Genomic DNA, 15,299 nt, shown 5'->3' with positions numbered 1-15,299 from the left:
TTAGAGATTGTTCATCTCTCCAGACTGATTAACCCCAGCACCCCACTCCCAGTGGGCTTGGGAGAAAAAGCCCCCGAAAAGCCTCTGAGTCATCTCTTTTCTAGCTGCTCCTCCCCTGCCTGTCCCCCAGCTGCCGAGCTAACCTGCTGCCATTCTGCCTTCATCCAGCCAGCCACTTGATGTGTAAAGCTGAAAGGAAAGGTAAACTTGACAAATGAAATCCAAGTCCCGCCCCTGGCCCCTCCTGTGTGGGCGCCACAAGGGGCGGGAGAGACAGAGCAGCAGGATCCCAGTGCACACACTTTGTTTGAACTCTCTTTGGTGGGTGGCCAGAAGTGACAGCACAATGCAAGGCTGCTAGGGGACTACAAGAGAACAAACAGCAAAGCTATTCATTGACTACAGAGCAGCCTGAAAGCACATCTCAGCTTGCAAATATGTGGCAGGGTGCCAAGGGCTTTTCTTTAGAAGTCGTTATCCACCCACAAAGACTGGCACCCTGCTGGTGAGCGCCCAGCCCCTGCCCACTGCCCACTACACCACTTAGGAAGGAACAATCTACACACAACTACAAAATGGAATGGCTGGCGAGGTGATAGTACGTCTGAGAAGGATCTGGGGGTGATAGTGAATCACAAACTGAATATGAGTCGTCAATGTGATGCAGATGCAGAAAAGTCTGATGTCATTCTGGGGTGTACTAGCAGGAGGGTTGCATGTAAGACATTGGCGGTAACTGTCCCTCGGCACTGGTGAGACCTAGAATCCTCATCACTGGAGGTTTTTAGGATCAGGCTGGACAAACCCCTGTCAGGGATGGTCTAGGTTTACTTGGCCCTGCCTCAGCGCAGGGGGCTGGACTTGATGACTTCTCAAGATCCCTTCCAGCCCTATGTGTCCATGATTCACTAATGTGTGGTAATCAGGAGTTCAGGGCCCAAGATGGGCAGAAGGCCTGGAGCTTTCAGACTGGCAGAGAATACTGCACTGGGGGCGGGCTCACACTCAGCCTGGAGGAGTTTGCCCAAGCACCAGCTAGGATGAGCCATGTGCCCCCAGAAATCCTTGCTGTAATGGAACGAGTCCCCATCTCAAATCAAGCCGTCTCCTTTGCTTCTTTTTATGGGCCTGTCTCAACTCTGATCCCTTCCTCGGTGACAAGAATGAGAGGGTTTGTCCCAACAAACCAGGAGCGTTGGCACTGCTGAGCCTTTTGATGTCTAACGTAAATCCCCAGCTCCTGGAGAAATATGGAGTAAGAATCCCAGCTTTTATGTAGGGGACAAAAAGTCCGTTTCTAGCCCAAATGGCTACTGAGCCATGACTGCACCCTCAAAACACAGAAATTAGTAGGCAAAGAGACTCCCAAATTTATTTATCGTGATTTTAAGCCAATGCCATGATTTCCGGGAGGCCTGGCACCTGGTGTTGGAACACTTTTGGGGGATTGTCTGATCTATCTTTTAAAATCTCTCTGGCATTTCAGACCAAAGGGAGGGAACAGCCATTGTTTGGCAAACAGCAGATGGCGCACTCCGCCTGCAGAAAGAAAGGTAAGAGAGCAGTTTAGGGGCTGATGAGGTCTTCAGTCTTCACTGTGAGATCTAGGTTGCTGGCTGGATTTGGATTGTCTAGTCCCAGATTTAAGAACCTGTAACTGAGAGCTCTTAACTCATTCCCTTGGTGTAATGCTCCATCCCTACACACACCATTTTTGCTCATTTTATTACGATGGTGCAAATTCAGTGCTCAGGAAAGGCACTGACCTACCTGAATCCTGGGAAGCGGGAGGGGGGAGTCCCCCAGAACAGTAAAAGGCCTGCTCCCTCAGATGAGCGAGTGGCTACAGAACCCAGAATGTAAGTGATTACAGGGGACAATAAATGGAACATAGGGATGGGGCGTGCAGGTCAAAGGGTTAAAACAAGAAATCCCAGGGAGACACTGAACAGACAACCCTGGAAAATGCCCCTTGCCCTAAGAAAGAGATGAGGAAATCAGTGGGCATCGCCCAGAGGAACTCTACCCAGATGCATGCATGGATGAAGGAGCAGGGAAAGTTGTAGAGAACATCCCTTTCCAATGCCTTCCTCCTGGATTGATGAATGTGCCAGGAGAACACAGGAGAATAGAGTTCTCTAGCTAGCCACAGGCCAGGTACTAAATGGGCACTAATTGTACCCCCTTGCACTGCCACTACCCCCCCAGCGTGTATCCCCTCTGCTCTGAAGAGAGGACAGTTCACTTCTGCCTGTCCTCTGAGACTGTCACGATGGGGGACCGGCCATTGGTTGTGACTGGTTTGCAATAGAGATTCCCAGGCATTGGACTGAGATGCAGCCACTCATTTCACAGCGCCTCAGATGGTTCTGACTAGAGAGGTATAAACACTTCACAGTGAATAACTCATCTGCTGAGCTGAGTTCATTCTCTTTCTGTCTGCAAACTGTCCACAAGTGACAGCTTCAGATTTTTCTGAGGTTAATTTGTTTGACGTTATTCGGTTCTTTCCATGTCTAATTCTTGGATCTGCAGACGTCTAGCCAGCAGTTTCTTGAGAGTAGTTGAAATCTGAGCTGTGTGTTTTAGTTTTGATGATGGCTCTTAATGATGTGTATCACAGTGTAGCACTTACAGGCTCCAGTCCCCGTTGTGCTAGACGCTGTACACACATGGTCCCCGCTCAGAAGATTTTACATTCTGAGTGTGACAAGACACAACAGATGGTTCCAACAAATTGACAGGGGAGCTTGATTCCAATCTGGGATGATTGGACTCAGATCATCTGGCAATGTTTCTGTTTCTTGATTGGATGATTTTTAGACTCTGGTTTCCTGTGGAATGCTTGCATTTGTGAATTTGAAATTTGCTTCCCACAAATACCCTCTAATATAGGTTAAGACACGTGCTGTTTCCATGGGTCTTCCAGCCAATAAATCCATTGGCTCAAACACACATGGGAAGCAAACACAAAGCGGTGCAAATATAACAGAAGTGAATTGATTTCTATAACCAACCAAATATGGGTGGAAAACTTCTGACCCAACTGCAGTAATGACGATCAACATCTGCCATTTTGGGGTGGAATTCAATGAGTGACCTGCAGATAAAACGCTTCGTATCCCGTTCTTTGTCCCACAGTGACTGCTTTCCAGGGCAGGCTGAGGTACTCTTTCTTCAGCTTTAGATTTACATTGAGCCTGATTCTTGCCTCTGTTTTATTTCCTCTGTGTTTTTTTCCCCTGTTGGAAAGTGCTGTCAGATGTGTTTAAAGGGCCGTGCCAACTCTGTAGAACTCAGTATTATTGGAAAGTCCATACAGCGTAGGGAGAGATACTGACACAAACAACCTCCTTTCATGTGCATGGATTCCTTTGGTCTGTACAAAAGTTGGTTTGAAAAGCGAGTATCAACCCTGCCCCCAATCTAGTAAACATCTTCTTAGCCTTGGCTCAAATGTTTCAACTATTTTGGGTTTGGAGCCTAACCCAGCTAGGAATTCCCAAGCTGCAGATCACAGCAGCAAAAGTCCCCTTTTCAAGTGGCTCCAAACCCAAATTTTGGCCTGATTAAGATTCTCCAGTGCTAAGAATGCAAAGCTGTGCCAAGAATGGAACCACAGCCACGCAGGGCATGTAAATGATAAGAGTCTTAAATTCAATCTTGTAATTCACAGAAAGCCCTTGTAATAATGGGTCTGAGCACTGGGAAGGGAGAAGGAACCAGCAGTGGGAAACCTTGTGGTTGAAATAGGACTTTGGTTGAAAACATCCAAATCTTGGAAATCTTACAAGAGGGAGGGGAAAGGCTCATGTTCCCCCGCCGTCGTCTTCTGTTCAGTTGCACCTCAAGCCGTTGCTCACAACGGCAGCCCCGGATACACATGTCATGCCATGCTGTGCCTTCAGCTGCTCCCGCACAATCCTACTGAAGGTGCTAGGGTTGGACAGGTGTCAAATTTGGCTCCCATCTCTCTTGGCACTGCAAAGCCTCAGCAGACTGGCTGTGCAGAGGAAAGCCAAGGGATTGGCCACTTGCCCAGAGTGTTGTGCTACACACAGCAGAGTGTTAGACCACAAATCTGTCAAGATGTGAGGAAGTGACACCTGACACTGGGCCAAATCCTGCCTGTAATAGCATGCACGTAAGGCCCAAGTCGGTGAGCCAGATTCTGCTCTGCCATGCAGAAGCACAGCCATTCAAGTGAAGGCACTTTAGGTCTGCACCAACATGATGCAGAAGAGAATTTGCCTCACTGACTTCAATAGGCGTTGCTCACAGGTCATCCAGGGCAGAATTTGGCCCATTGTGCATTAGATCATCCAGAACTATGCTGCACCAGCCATCAAAACCCAAATTCCCCCCCTAACAGTCAATGCAGCCCCTATTGATTTCAATGCTGCTGGCCTGGAGTGTCGGGTGGGATGCGGGGTATGTGGGCCATAAAGCAGAGAATAGCCATTTTAAGGCCTTCCAAGGAAGATCACTGCAAGTTTTTTGCAGCTATGGACCTGCTGAGAGATTCGCAGGATACCACACTCAATGGCATTAGCCCACAAAATGAATGTTGCCGTTCTCTGATCCAAATAAGCAATTCAGCAGCTCTTACTAGCTACCATTTCGGTCAGTGCCTGTGTAGTCCTTTCCTTCCTGCAGAATGTGAAGGTCTGAGAGGAAGGGCTGGACTCGGGAGATCTGGGTTCTAGCCCCAGCTCTGCCACAGACTCCCTGTGAGACCTTGGGCTAGTCACTTAATCTCTCTGTGCCTTAGTTCCTCATCTCTGAAATGAGGAGGGTTATCCTTCCTTTATCTGTCTTCTCTATTTAGACTATAAGCTCATCGTGGCATGGAGTGTCCCTGGCCCGTACTTTGTGTGTGTGCGGGGTTAGCACAATAAAGCATTGACCTAGGCGTTCCTATAGTATTTCTATAACTCCATGATCTTTGGGTTGCATTACGGCTAAATATTTGTGAGGCAGTGTCTCCTGAGTTTGGAGGGTTTATCTGAGTTTGTTCAAACTGCAAGGTTGGCTCTGTCTTTGTCTTCTCTCAGAGCACGTTGCCACTGATTGGGAAATGAAACCAATAACCCACAGTACGTGGCCAAATTCAGGAGATGTGCATGTACGTGAACAAAAGGGGAAAGTTGTCCTAGGCCTGTGTGAGCCGAAGCAGCTGATTTGCATAGTTCTAGCGATAAATTCCAGGGATTGTAAGCAGAGATGGCGACAGAATATGAAACTTGCAGCTCTTGCTGCTTCAGGCTACTGCATATGGATAAAACTCTCCACTCTCTCCTTTCGGTTGGTCTGTTGTCCTGAGCGCTTAGTTTTGGGAGCTTCTCGCTTAGGGGAAATATGTGCAGGCAAAGGAATAAATAAATGCTCCTTGTTTGTTGTGCTGGAGTGTTTGGCGAAGCAATTTACACCAGAAGCCCTTTTTTCACAGCAGCTCCTAGTTAGCCACCAATCAAAGCACAGATCCAGGCTTTAATTGCAAACTGGATGTGACATGAATTTTGCGATAAACATATGGCAGGAGAAGAGAGCTGACTAACAATGAAGTGTGCCACTCTGAACCCTGACAACCAAGGGCCTGATCCTGCACCCAGGAAATCAATGGCAGAACTCCACTTGAGCTCAGTAGGGGCAGGGGGCATGCCATTTAATGACCTGAAATTTGGGCTTGATCCTGCGAAATGTCAAGTTCAGAGTCCTACTTATTTCAGTGCCGTATCCCCTAAGCATTCCCTGAGCTAAGTGCTGTGCGGTGAATCCTGCAAATGCAGAGGTGATAGTTGCTTGTTGTTTAAGGCAAAGCTGAAAAGATTTTTAGGCTACCACTGTCCAGCCCTGGGTCTATGCAAGGACCCACTGAAATGAATAGGAATGCTGCCATCAAATGAAAGTCTTATGTGGCTTTCTGTTTGCACTGACTTCATTTGGGAATGCCTGTAAATAGAAGCCTGTATTTTCTGCTTGGTGCTCTACAATGATAAGAATCATGTACATCAAGAGGGAAACAGACCTTTAACCCTCCAGATTTTATGTTGAATGCCAAATCAAATATGGGAAAGGACAAAGTATCATTTATATATACTAAAAAAAAAAATAACTGCAATTCAGTTATTGCAACAGCAGTGGAGAGATGAGGTAGAAATTAGCTATTCATGGACTGCTTGTTTGTTTTTTTCCTATCAATAAGGGAATATGTGAACAGAATCTTAACTGGAAGACCCAGGGACTAACTGCCTATGGTGTTACATCGAACGTGGGGGAGAGAATGTAGTATCCATGGTAACTGGCTATAGCAAACGTGGCTCTTCATCTATATTAGAGGGTTTATAGCACCAGAGCTGGGACCAGGCAATTTAAATGGAGCATCTCTAGGTAAAACAGCACGTTTCATTGTAATAACCACAACATCTCAATTGCCTGTAAAATGAAAAAGGTGGAGGGGATGTGACAGCATGGTCCCATGGCTTATGAGCCTCATCCAAAACCCACTGAAGTCCGTGTAAAGACTCCCATCGGCTTTGGGCCAGGTTCCATATGCGCCATTGTGCAGCAGAAGGGAACAACCCAGCGCAATGCCGGACCCGCTGTGCCCAGCAACCACAGAGTGGAGAGCAGGTGCATGGCCTACTCGGCTTGTTGGCCAAGGCCCTCAGATGGCCGAAGCTGCCCCACGTGAACACCTTACTGTTAGGGCTCTGTGGTCCAGCGGACGGTCGGAGCTGGGGAAGAGCCCCTCTAGGAGGTACTGTCCCCTGGCAACAGCAGACTTTCTAGCAGGTGCTCTACAAGGAATCGATGGCGCAGCGTCCCCCTGAGCTGCCTGCTCACTGGCCCCGCCCTCTCACCAGGATGCATTTCACCTCCGTATATAGCTGAAAAAAACCTTAAAACTTGGCTTACGTTTTCCAAACTCACCAGGCAGTTTGGGTGCCTCCAGTTCTGGGTGCCCAACCTGAGATACCATTGAGGGGCCTGACTTTCACAAGCCAGGTGCCCTTTAAGGCATGCCAGATTGGGCACCCAGAATAACCCGAGTCCCTTTTGAAAGCATACGTCCTAGTACCGAACTGCACTCGCCCCAGAGCGGAAGGAGACTATGCCGTGAGCTCGAGCAGCCCTTCTGTAAGAAGGATGGTATCGGATGAGTGCAGAGTGATTTACTGGCTTCCAAATCTTCCCTTTATTGACTTGCGAGCGCAATAATCTATGGAGTGGCATGAGATAGTGGCAACGGTATTACTTCTGTGATGCTGCTTCCATCGCCATACATTACTGGGTGATAGCACTGGGTTAACGCACGCCATGTCACACAGCACACACCACTCCAGTATGCGCCCACTGAAGTCAACAGTAAACATTCTATTGACTTCCACGGAGCAGGGCCCTGCGTGTTCCTTAGTTCCTACAGAACTGTGCACATCAATGCACGTCACCTCTTTGTCTTTGTCATTCCCAGTAATTATGCTCAGAATCCTCTGACTCGTTCCATACGAAAGAAAATTCCTTTTAAGTTGGAGAATCACAGGTGCTAACGATGCCGGGCCTCTTGCACACCTCTATCCCAGGGCAGGGTTGTATTTGCTTTGTATTTCTTCCTCCTAAAGTACAATCATAAGCCAGGGAGGCCAATTCTCCAGCCAGTGCATCAAACAAAGCTCCCCACAGCTGTAGAATTTCGATCCTTTTTTTCAGGGATGATTTTATTTGCCAAAACGAAACAGTCCAACCCAAATCAAAACCAATCGACTGGGACCTGCTGCTTGGCCCCTCCTAAAGTCATGTCTCTCAAGCTTCCATCCCAACCCTCAGAGCAGGTATCTCCAGCCAGGTCTCCCCCTAGCTAGTGAGATGCTCCTCCCACCTTCTTTCTTCTGACCCAAGTCTTTTCCGGGAGTATGCCTCCTCTTTCTCCTAACGGGGATGCTTGCTGCTCTTTTATGTGAAGACTAGGTGGCCTGCAGGGCTATCACCTGATCTCTGGCCTGAAACCCATCACCTGGGAGGCAACTAATTAGGCCTAAGTAGGTCTAAACCCACTCCCCTCAAAAGACCAGCCCTACAGAAACTGCAGATGCTGTAGTGAGGAGGAGCTCCATGTAAATACCTAGATAGACTGTAACCCTTGGACTGGCTGGAGTATTATGCCTGAGTACAGACACAGAAGGACAAGCTCACCTCTGGGGTAAAATGACTTGAATCAGATATGATTGGATCCATTCCTTACTGGAGCTCCAGTACGGGGACTACAATAGACTAAAAGAGCAGAATCGCTTTTTACATCCTACTCATGAAGAACAACTCATGTGGGTGTCCATCCTTTGCTCTTAAATACCATCCACCTGATTTCTCCTTGTTGTATTTGTTTTACCACTGAGCCCTGATCTGAGATAATGTTGCATGGTGAACCGCATGGTAAGCTAGCATGAAGGATTGGTTCCTGCCCCATTACGCTGCATCACCCTGGGTTGTCCTTAAATTTGCCACTGCCTGATTCCCATGATCTCCAAGGCTGCTAGGCAGAGGCATCCATTTAACCCAAGATTGTTTGTTTCTGACAGCGACTGTCTAGCTGTGCTCTTGTTCGGGGCTTTTTTTTCCTTCTTCATTTATTGATATAAAACAGCAAACGTTTAGCTCATTATTCACCAAGTTGATCTCCACTTTGCTGAATGCAGGGGGGACGCTAGATATTACACATCCACCAGCCTCCACTAGAAAATAAACACCCTGTGGGCTTGAGGGCCAAGTTTTCTGCTGATGAAAACTGGCACGGCTCCATTAAAGCAAACAACACCACCAGTTTACGCTAGCAGACCATTTGACCCTATTGATTTGTGCCTCCTTCCAGCAAAGTCAATGGAAGTACTTTGGTGGGGGAAGGAATGAAGCCAGGGGTGTCTTTGAGGAAAATGCACTGGGGTGTGATACGTTCTTTAGGGCATGATCCTTCATCCATTGAAGACAATGGGAGTGTGTCCCTAGCCTCTGTTTGCCAGAAGCTGGGAATGGGCGATAGGGGATGGATCACTTGATGATTACCTGTTCTGTTCACTCCCTCTGGGGCACCTGGCATTGGCCACTGTCGGAAGACAGGATACTGGGCTAGATGGACCTTTGGTCTGACCCACTATGGCGATTCTTATGTTCATGCTGGAGGCCTCCTAAATCCGAAGGCCATTCTGAATGACTAAGGCTCTTCGTACAAAGCGCCATGTTGTTCTAAGTGGAGGCGTATCCGCTGGCAAGTAGCCTCCGAAATCCCTCCTCAGCCAGGCAGTGCCATGGCCATCTGAGCCTCTCCCTCGGTCACAAGTGCGCTGGCTCACCTCACCCCGATTAGCACAGCTGTCTGCTTATCACTGTTTAATGAGAGCTAATCTAGAGTGGCTGTGAAAAACGCGGCTCAAGGGACTGGCACGGCTGGGCAGCTCCAAATGCTGGAGCTGATCAGCCTAAATCATCAACGTTGGGCTAGGACGCGGTGACCCGGAGCGAGCTGCAGTGCAGAGTTCCCAGCCAGCCAGGCTCGGGAGAGGAGGATGCCGGCGTGACAGGCACTTGAGAGAGACTAACCAATTTATTTGAGCATAAGCTTTCGTGAGCTACAGCTCACTTCATCGGATGCAACCGATGAAGTGAGCTGTAGCTCACAAAAGCTTATGCTCAAATAAATTGGTTAGTCTTTAAGGTGCCACAAGTCCTCCTTTTCTTTTTGCAAATACAGACTAACACGGCTGTTACTCTGAAACTTGAGAGGGAGAATTTCCTACCCTTTCTCTCTGCAGTTTGCAACTGAACATCAAGGCTTGGCTCTCTGACAGGCAAGCCAGCATCACAGGCCTGGCTTTATGGACAATAGCTGCCGATGGAGTTAGCATACAAAAGTCCAGCTCACTCTGCTGACCTGCACTTGGGAAACACCCAGCCACCAAGCAGGCCGCCTCTCTCTTGCCAGTCATCCTGCAGTGGGGGGAGGCTCAGAGACTGTGGGGGAGGCTCAGAGACTGGAGCTGAGCAAGCTTCCTATCCGAAACCATCAAACCTTCCTGGGTCGGTGACTCTGAACACCCTCTTCCACTCCTCTGCAGGGCTGTGAACCTTGTTAGCCCCCAGAGAGCAGACCTCTGGCTCAGGATTGGGGAAAAGAAAACATGTGCCCCTGAGCCTGGGGGAGGGCTAGGCAGAAAGTAACAAAGGGAGAAAGGAGCAAACGAAAGCAAAGTGATTGAAAGGGCTCCCTTTTTTAAGGGAGTGGAAGTGTGGATTAAGGGGATGGAGGGCCCCAAGAAAAACCTCATTAGAGGAGCCGAAGCCAGCCCTGGAAATAGTGGCATAGAACCATTCATGGAATACTCATGTAGAGCCTGCAGGTGTAGAGAATGGGTGTACGTTCAGGGGCTTTTGCTATTTATTTAAAGAGAGTCCAGCCCAGTCTGAGAGTCATGGGAGGCAGATGAGATCTGCCTCTGGGCAAGGATGGGAGGAAGAGAATGAATGAAAAGGAAATGCAAGGAGGTCGGAGGAGCTGGAAATATAAATGATACAGAACCAGAAAGGGCAAATCCTGAGCTGCTGCAAGTCCTATTGAAGCCCAAGGCTGTTCCAGATGCTCAGTGCGGCTCAGGATCTGGCCCCCCAGGGAGGCTTTTGCTCCTCAGCTGTTACAGGCATGCTCTCAGCCATGCTGCACATGGTTGAATTATTCAGAGAATCTCATTATTGAGATTTATTCTGGAGCCTCTGGGCTCCAGGTGCTTTTAAAAGCGGTGATCCACTCCAGCAAAGCAGCTTTTTACTCCCATATGATCCTCTTTATTTCTGATATGAATAATCTTTCTGGCTCAGTTAGAGGTTAGTTGCAGGTTGTAGTAACCTTTTTCTTCCTGCTTAGGAGGGGAAATAACAGCTTCTCACCAGCACCCAGCACCTAGGAGGGGGAGTTTATTGCCTTGGGACTGGAATCAGCTGAAATAAGCCTTTGAAGACAATCAGCTCTTCAGGTTCCTGAGCAAAGCTTGGCAGGGTGGGAGCAAGAACAAGTTTTTCTTAGAGGTTAGATGGGCAAAGCGCTATGAAATCACCTAGGCCAAGACAGGATTTCCTCCCCATGGTACGTTGTTGAACCTGGTCCCTCTTAATATGTTGTTTTAAATAAACTTGAGTGGTTAGCAGCTCCTGAAAGCTCTCCCGGTCCCTCTGAGTTTCCTGCATGGCCCAGGGTGGTTCCAAGGAAACTGATTTTGCAGCTCTCATACACAGTAATTATCTTTTATAAAAATCCCAAAGCCAAAGAGAGCTCTCCAGGTTCAGACAGAATGTGTGTGGCACAGAGTGGGAGGCCTGCGGCTGCTCTTCACAGCCTCTGGGAGGCCTTTCTTTTCTCTTGCACGAAAGGACCCCACAGTCTTACCACTGTTCACAGCTCAGTAACAAACCTAGCACTTCTAACCATTAACTAATGCTTCCTCCATCTGCTAACCAAGACTGAGATGTTATGTAAACTGGCTGGTGCCTCTGAGTCGTTCGATGTGACAGCTGGGATTAGAATTCAGGGTGATCTGGATATGAATTCTGTGCTCAGAACATTCTTGTTGATCCTGTTAATTCATGGTCTGTTAATATCTTAATTTTTTAAAACTATTTCTGTTGTTCACACCTAAAAGCAACATGCATAAGTTAGACTGACTGCCCAGAACGAGCCCACACCACACCTTACTAGCCAATCCTTTTGCATTTCTTTTTTTCTTCCTTTTTCTTGCTTACCTCAAATCACTTTTTGCCTTACCCTTGTCAGCATTTTTTGCTTGGTTTGCCTCTCTGACCCTTTTAAAGGATTTTTTTTGGAAGAACTATTGGGACACACTATTTTACCAGGGGCTGTACCCCAGCTGTGGGAGTCTTTTGGAATTAGTCCGTTTTTAAAAAATCAAATGTACAGTGTCTCTAACTATGGAGCGAAGAGTAGCGATTATGGGTTGCAAACTCAGCAGTGATTTTAGCCTGAGCGTGTCTGAGCTTTTGAAGTCTGAATGATAGTGCTCCTTATGTGCACACTCGCCAGTAGAGGCCACCAGCAACACATTTCATGAATGAAACAACAAGCTTACATGCTAATTACAGAGACATCCTATGATTGGAGTGAGTTCATGCGTCCTTAGCATTCCTAGATGAGAAACTCATCAGATCCGCAGGAGATCTTTTAATTTGCCACAAGTCCGCACGAGATTGGCAAAAACATAGTGACCAACTACAGTGTCATAATTCTGTGTTTATTATAGAACTGGCTTTTCCCACAGCATGCTGTTTTCATGATGCTTACATGTGTGCAAATATTTTTACCTCCAAAGGGTACCATTTCTATTATTTTCTGGAACTGACACTGTGCAATATAGCTCTTAATCAACGTGGCAAGAAACACTACTGTCGTGAGGGCTTGCTTGGTAGTCTGGTGCAGTAGAGTTGGATAGGAATTAAAAAAAAAATTAGATTCCTGCAACCCTACCACTTTGTGTTGTGATCCTGTTTTGAGCTTGTAAGCCAAGCAAGACTGTGCTCGTGTCTGCACTTGGATGGGAGACCTCCAAAAACCGTGACAATGAGCTAGTGCTGCATTCTGATGTAAGGAGCACCGAGCTGTTGGAGGTGCTGCTTGTCGGGTGAGGTGTGTAAACCCCGACGCCTCCTCATTCGGATTCATGAGAGAGTCCACGATTCTTTTCATAAGTGTTGGTGTTGCCGAGAAGTAGCCAAATTCCAGCTGCTGCTTCAAGCGGGTGCATTCTCCATAAGCTGGTACATTCTCCATATTGGCATTCTCAAGCATTCAAAAATGAGTGAGACTCCAAAAAATCATGGGGGTACCCCCCCCCCCCAAATGTTGTTCTTTTTCATTGCCTTCTAGTTTTTTGCTTTTAGGGTATACTCCGGTCATGTTTTCAAGCTTTTCTTTGCAAACTCAAGGGCTAGAAACTATTTTTTTTTCTTTGTGCTAGCTGAGATTCTCACGTGTTCACTTGACTCCAGGAGATGGGGATTAAAGAAAAACACCAACCATCATAAGCCTCATGTAAAATCACAAGAATATTCTTCTTCACTTCATTTCTCAAATGGATCATGGTGGTATGAAGTCATGTGATATAGAGGAATGTGCATAGGATTGGGAATCAGGAGGTCCTGAATTGTCATCCTGATTCTCTGACTTGCTGTGTGACTTTGGCTATGTCACATCCACTCTTTCTGCTTCAGTTTCCCCATCTGCAAAATGAAAATAATACCTCACTGGGCAACTCATGTGTTTATAGTAACACAATACAATGAATAGCATGTAAAAAGAATGATTGTGCGCTTTAAACAGCGGCCATGCTTCTCCCAAGTGGCGGGTGAGGGGATCTCTATCTTAATTTCGTAGAGTGCCTTGGGGTTCTTTGGCATGAAAGGTGCTGTATGAATGTGCACTGCTTTGTTTTAGTTTTTAAATGAAGCCCCCCGCCCCCCCATGATTTCTATTAAAGTGATTGACAGAGAGCTCTAGCCAGACAGCAGGTGTTCATGCCCTTACAGCATTCAGATTTTTATTTCAGGAGCTTGCCAAACTTAAATGGCATGACAGTGTCCATCGTAGCAGCAGTTATGCCTGCCCATGTGTTCTTCCAGGCCGTTCTGTCTCCTTGCCCTCTGGCCCGTGACACAGAGGAATCTGTTGAACTGTATCGTACGCTTGTTCACTCTAAAAGCAGCCCTTGTGTTATCATCAACAGCACAGAACGTGAACTGAAGTGGAGGGAGATGCTGGCCCCGATTTATTTCTGTCTCTCCCTTCACTGGCAAACTGTGATCCAGGCAAAACTTTCACTAGGCAGAAATAAACAGTCATCACCACCACAGTGTCTGTAATTCAAGGGAATTTCCGGGCCTTCTCCTCGCAGCTCCAACAGTGATATCAATGATGGGAGAATTAATGTTGATTGCCACTGACATTTCTATCGCCATGTTGACTAACCCTTCTCAGAGCAGGTCTGGCTAATAGGCTGGTTAAGAATGCAGTGACCGGTCTACACTAGCGCTCCTGCTATTGATACCCCTGGTGTTAGTGCAAGGATGGTAAAACTTGAGAGGCAGCTATGTAGATAATGCCATAGCGTGAGCAACGTAACAAGGGGATAACGTGCCATGACTACTGTCCACTGAAAAATAAGGGAGTTCTGTCTCTGCAGTGAGATTAATAATTTAAAAAGGGAATTGTCTGTCAGTCGTTGCAAGAGGGAAGATGCACAGAAGCAGAGCTGGGCGAGTGCTGCAAAGAGTTTCATGTGAATGTCAGGTTTCAGAGGAGCCGCCGTGTTAGTCTGTATCCGCAAATAGAAAAGGAGGACTTGGGGCACCTTAGATTTGTTAGTCTCTAAGGTGCCCCAAGTCCTCCTTTTCTTTTTATGTAAATGTTAGCAATCCAGTAAATTCCTATGCCTGGGAATTCCTGATTCCTGCTAGGCCTTTGGGGTATGTCTACACTATGAAATTAGGTCAAATTTATAGAAGTCGAATTTTTAGAAAGCGATTTTATACAGTCGATTGTCTCCACTTAAAGCCATTAAGTCGGTGGAATGCGTCCACAGTACCGAGGTTGGCGTCGACTTCCGGAGCCTTGCACTGTGGGTAGCTATCCCACAGTTCCTGCAGTCTCCACCACCCATTAGAATTCTGGGTTGAAATCCCAATGCCTGATGGGGCAAAAAACATTGTTGCGGGTGGTTCTGGGTACGTGTTGTCAGGCCCCCATTCCCTCCCTCCCCTCCCTCCGTGAAAGCAATGGCAGACAATCGTTTTGCATGTTTTTTCCTGGGTTACCTGTACAGACGCCATACCATGGCAAGCATGGAGCCTGCTCAGCTCACCGTCACCGTATGTCTCCTGGGTGCTGGCAGACGTGGGACTGCATTGCTACACAGCAGCAGCTGATTGCCTTGTGGCAGCAGATAGTGCAGTACGACTGGTAACCGTCCTCGTCATCTCCTGCGTGCTCTTGGCCGGCCTTGGTCAGGTCAGTCGGGGCACCTGGGCAGACATGGGTGCTCCTGGCAGATCTCAGTGAGGTCTGTCAGGGGCACCTGCACATAAATAGGAGTGACTCAGGTCATTCTCTTCTTTAAGTTTTTGTCTAATGGAGATTCAGTCCTGCCTGGAATATTGGCAGAGGGATAGCTCGGTGGTTTGAGCATTGGCCTGCTAAACCTAGGGTTGTGAGCTCAATTCTTGAGGGGCCCAGTTCGGGCCCTGGCAATTTG

The 15,299-nt window shown here is 47.6% G+C and overlaps 2 protein-coding genes across 3 annotated transcripts in view; one reads left to right on the top strand and one right to left on the bottom strand.

The window, feature by feature from the left end:
* Positions 1-182, bottom strand: part of CCDC187 (coiled-coil domain containing 187) — a 71,392-nt gene extending 71,210 nt beyond the window's left edge. For both annotated transcript variants that reach the window (XM_075120502.1, XM_075120504.1), the window contains exon 1: positions 144-182. The gene's annotated coding sequence lies outside the window, so the exon portion shown is untranslated. The remainder of the gene's footprint in view (positions 1-143) is intronic.
* GPSM1 (G protein signaling modulator 1) overlaps positions 1-15,299 on the top strand; it is a 214,140-nt gene that overhangs the window by 46,644 nt on the left and 152,197 nt on the right. The gene's annotated exons all lie outside the window — the stretch shown is intronic.

Source organism: Caretta caretta, chromosome 16 (assembly GCF_965140235.1).
Source record: "Caretta caretta isolate rCarCar2 chromosome 16, rCarCar1.hap1, whole genome shotgun sequence".
Classification (NCBI taxonomy): Eukaryota; Metazoa; Chordata; order Testudines; family Cheloniidae; genus Caretta; species Caretta caretta.
Note: the sequence above shows the minus strand (reverse complement) of the source record. Positions and strands in the feature narration are given on the sequence as shown.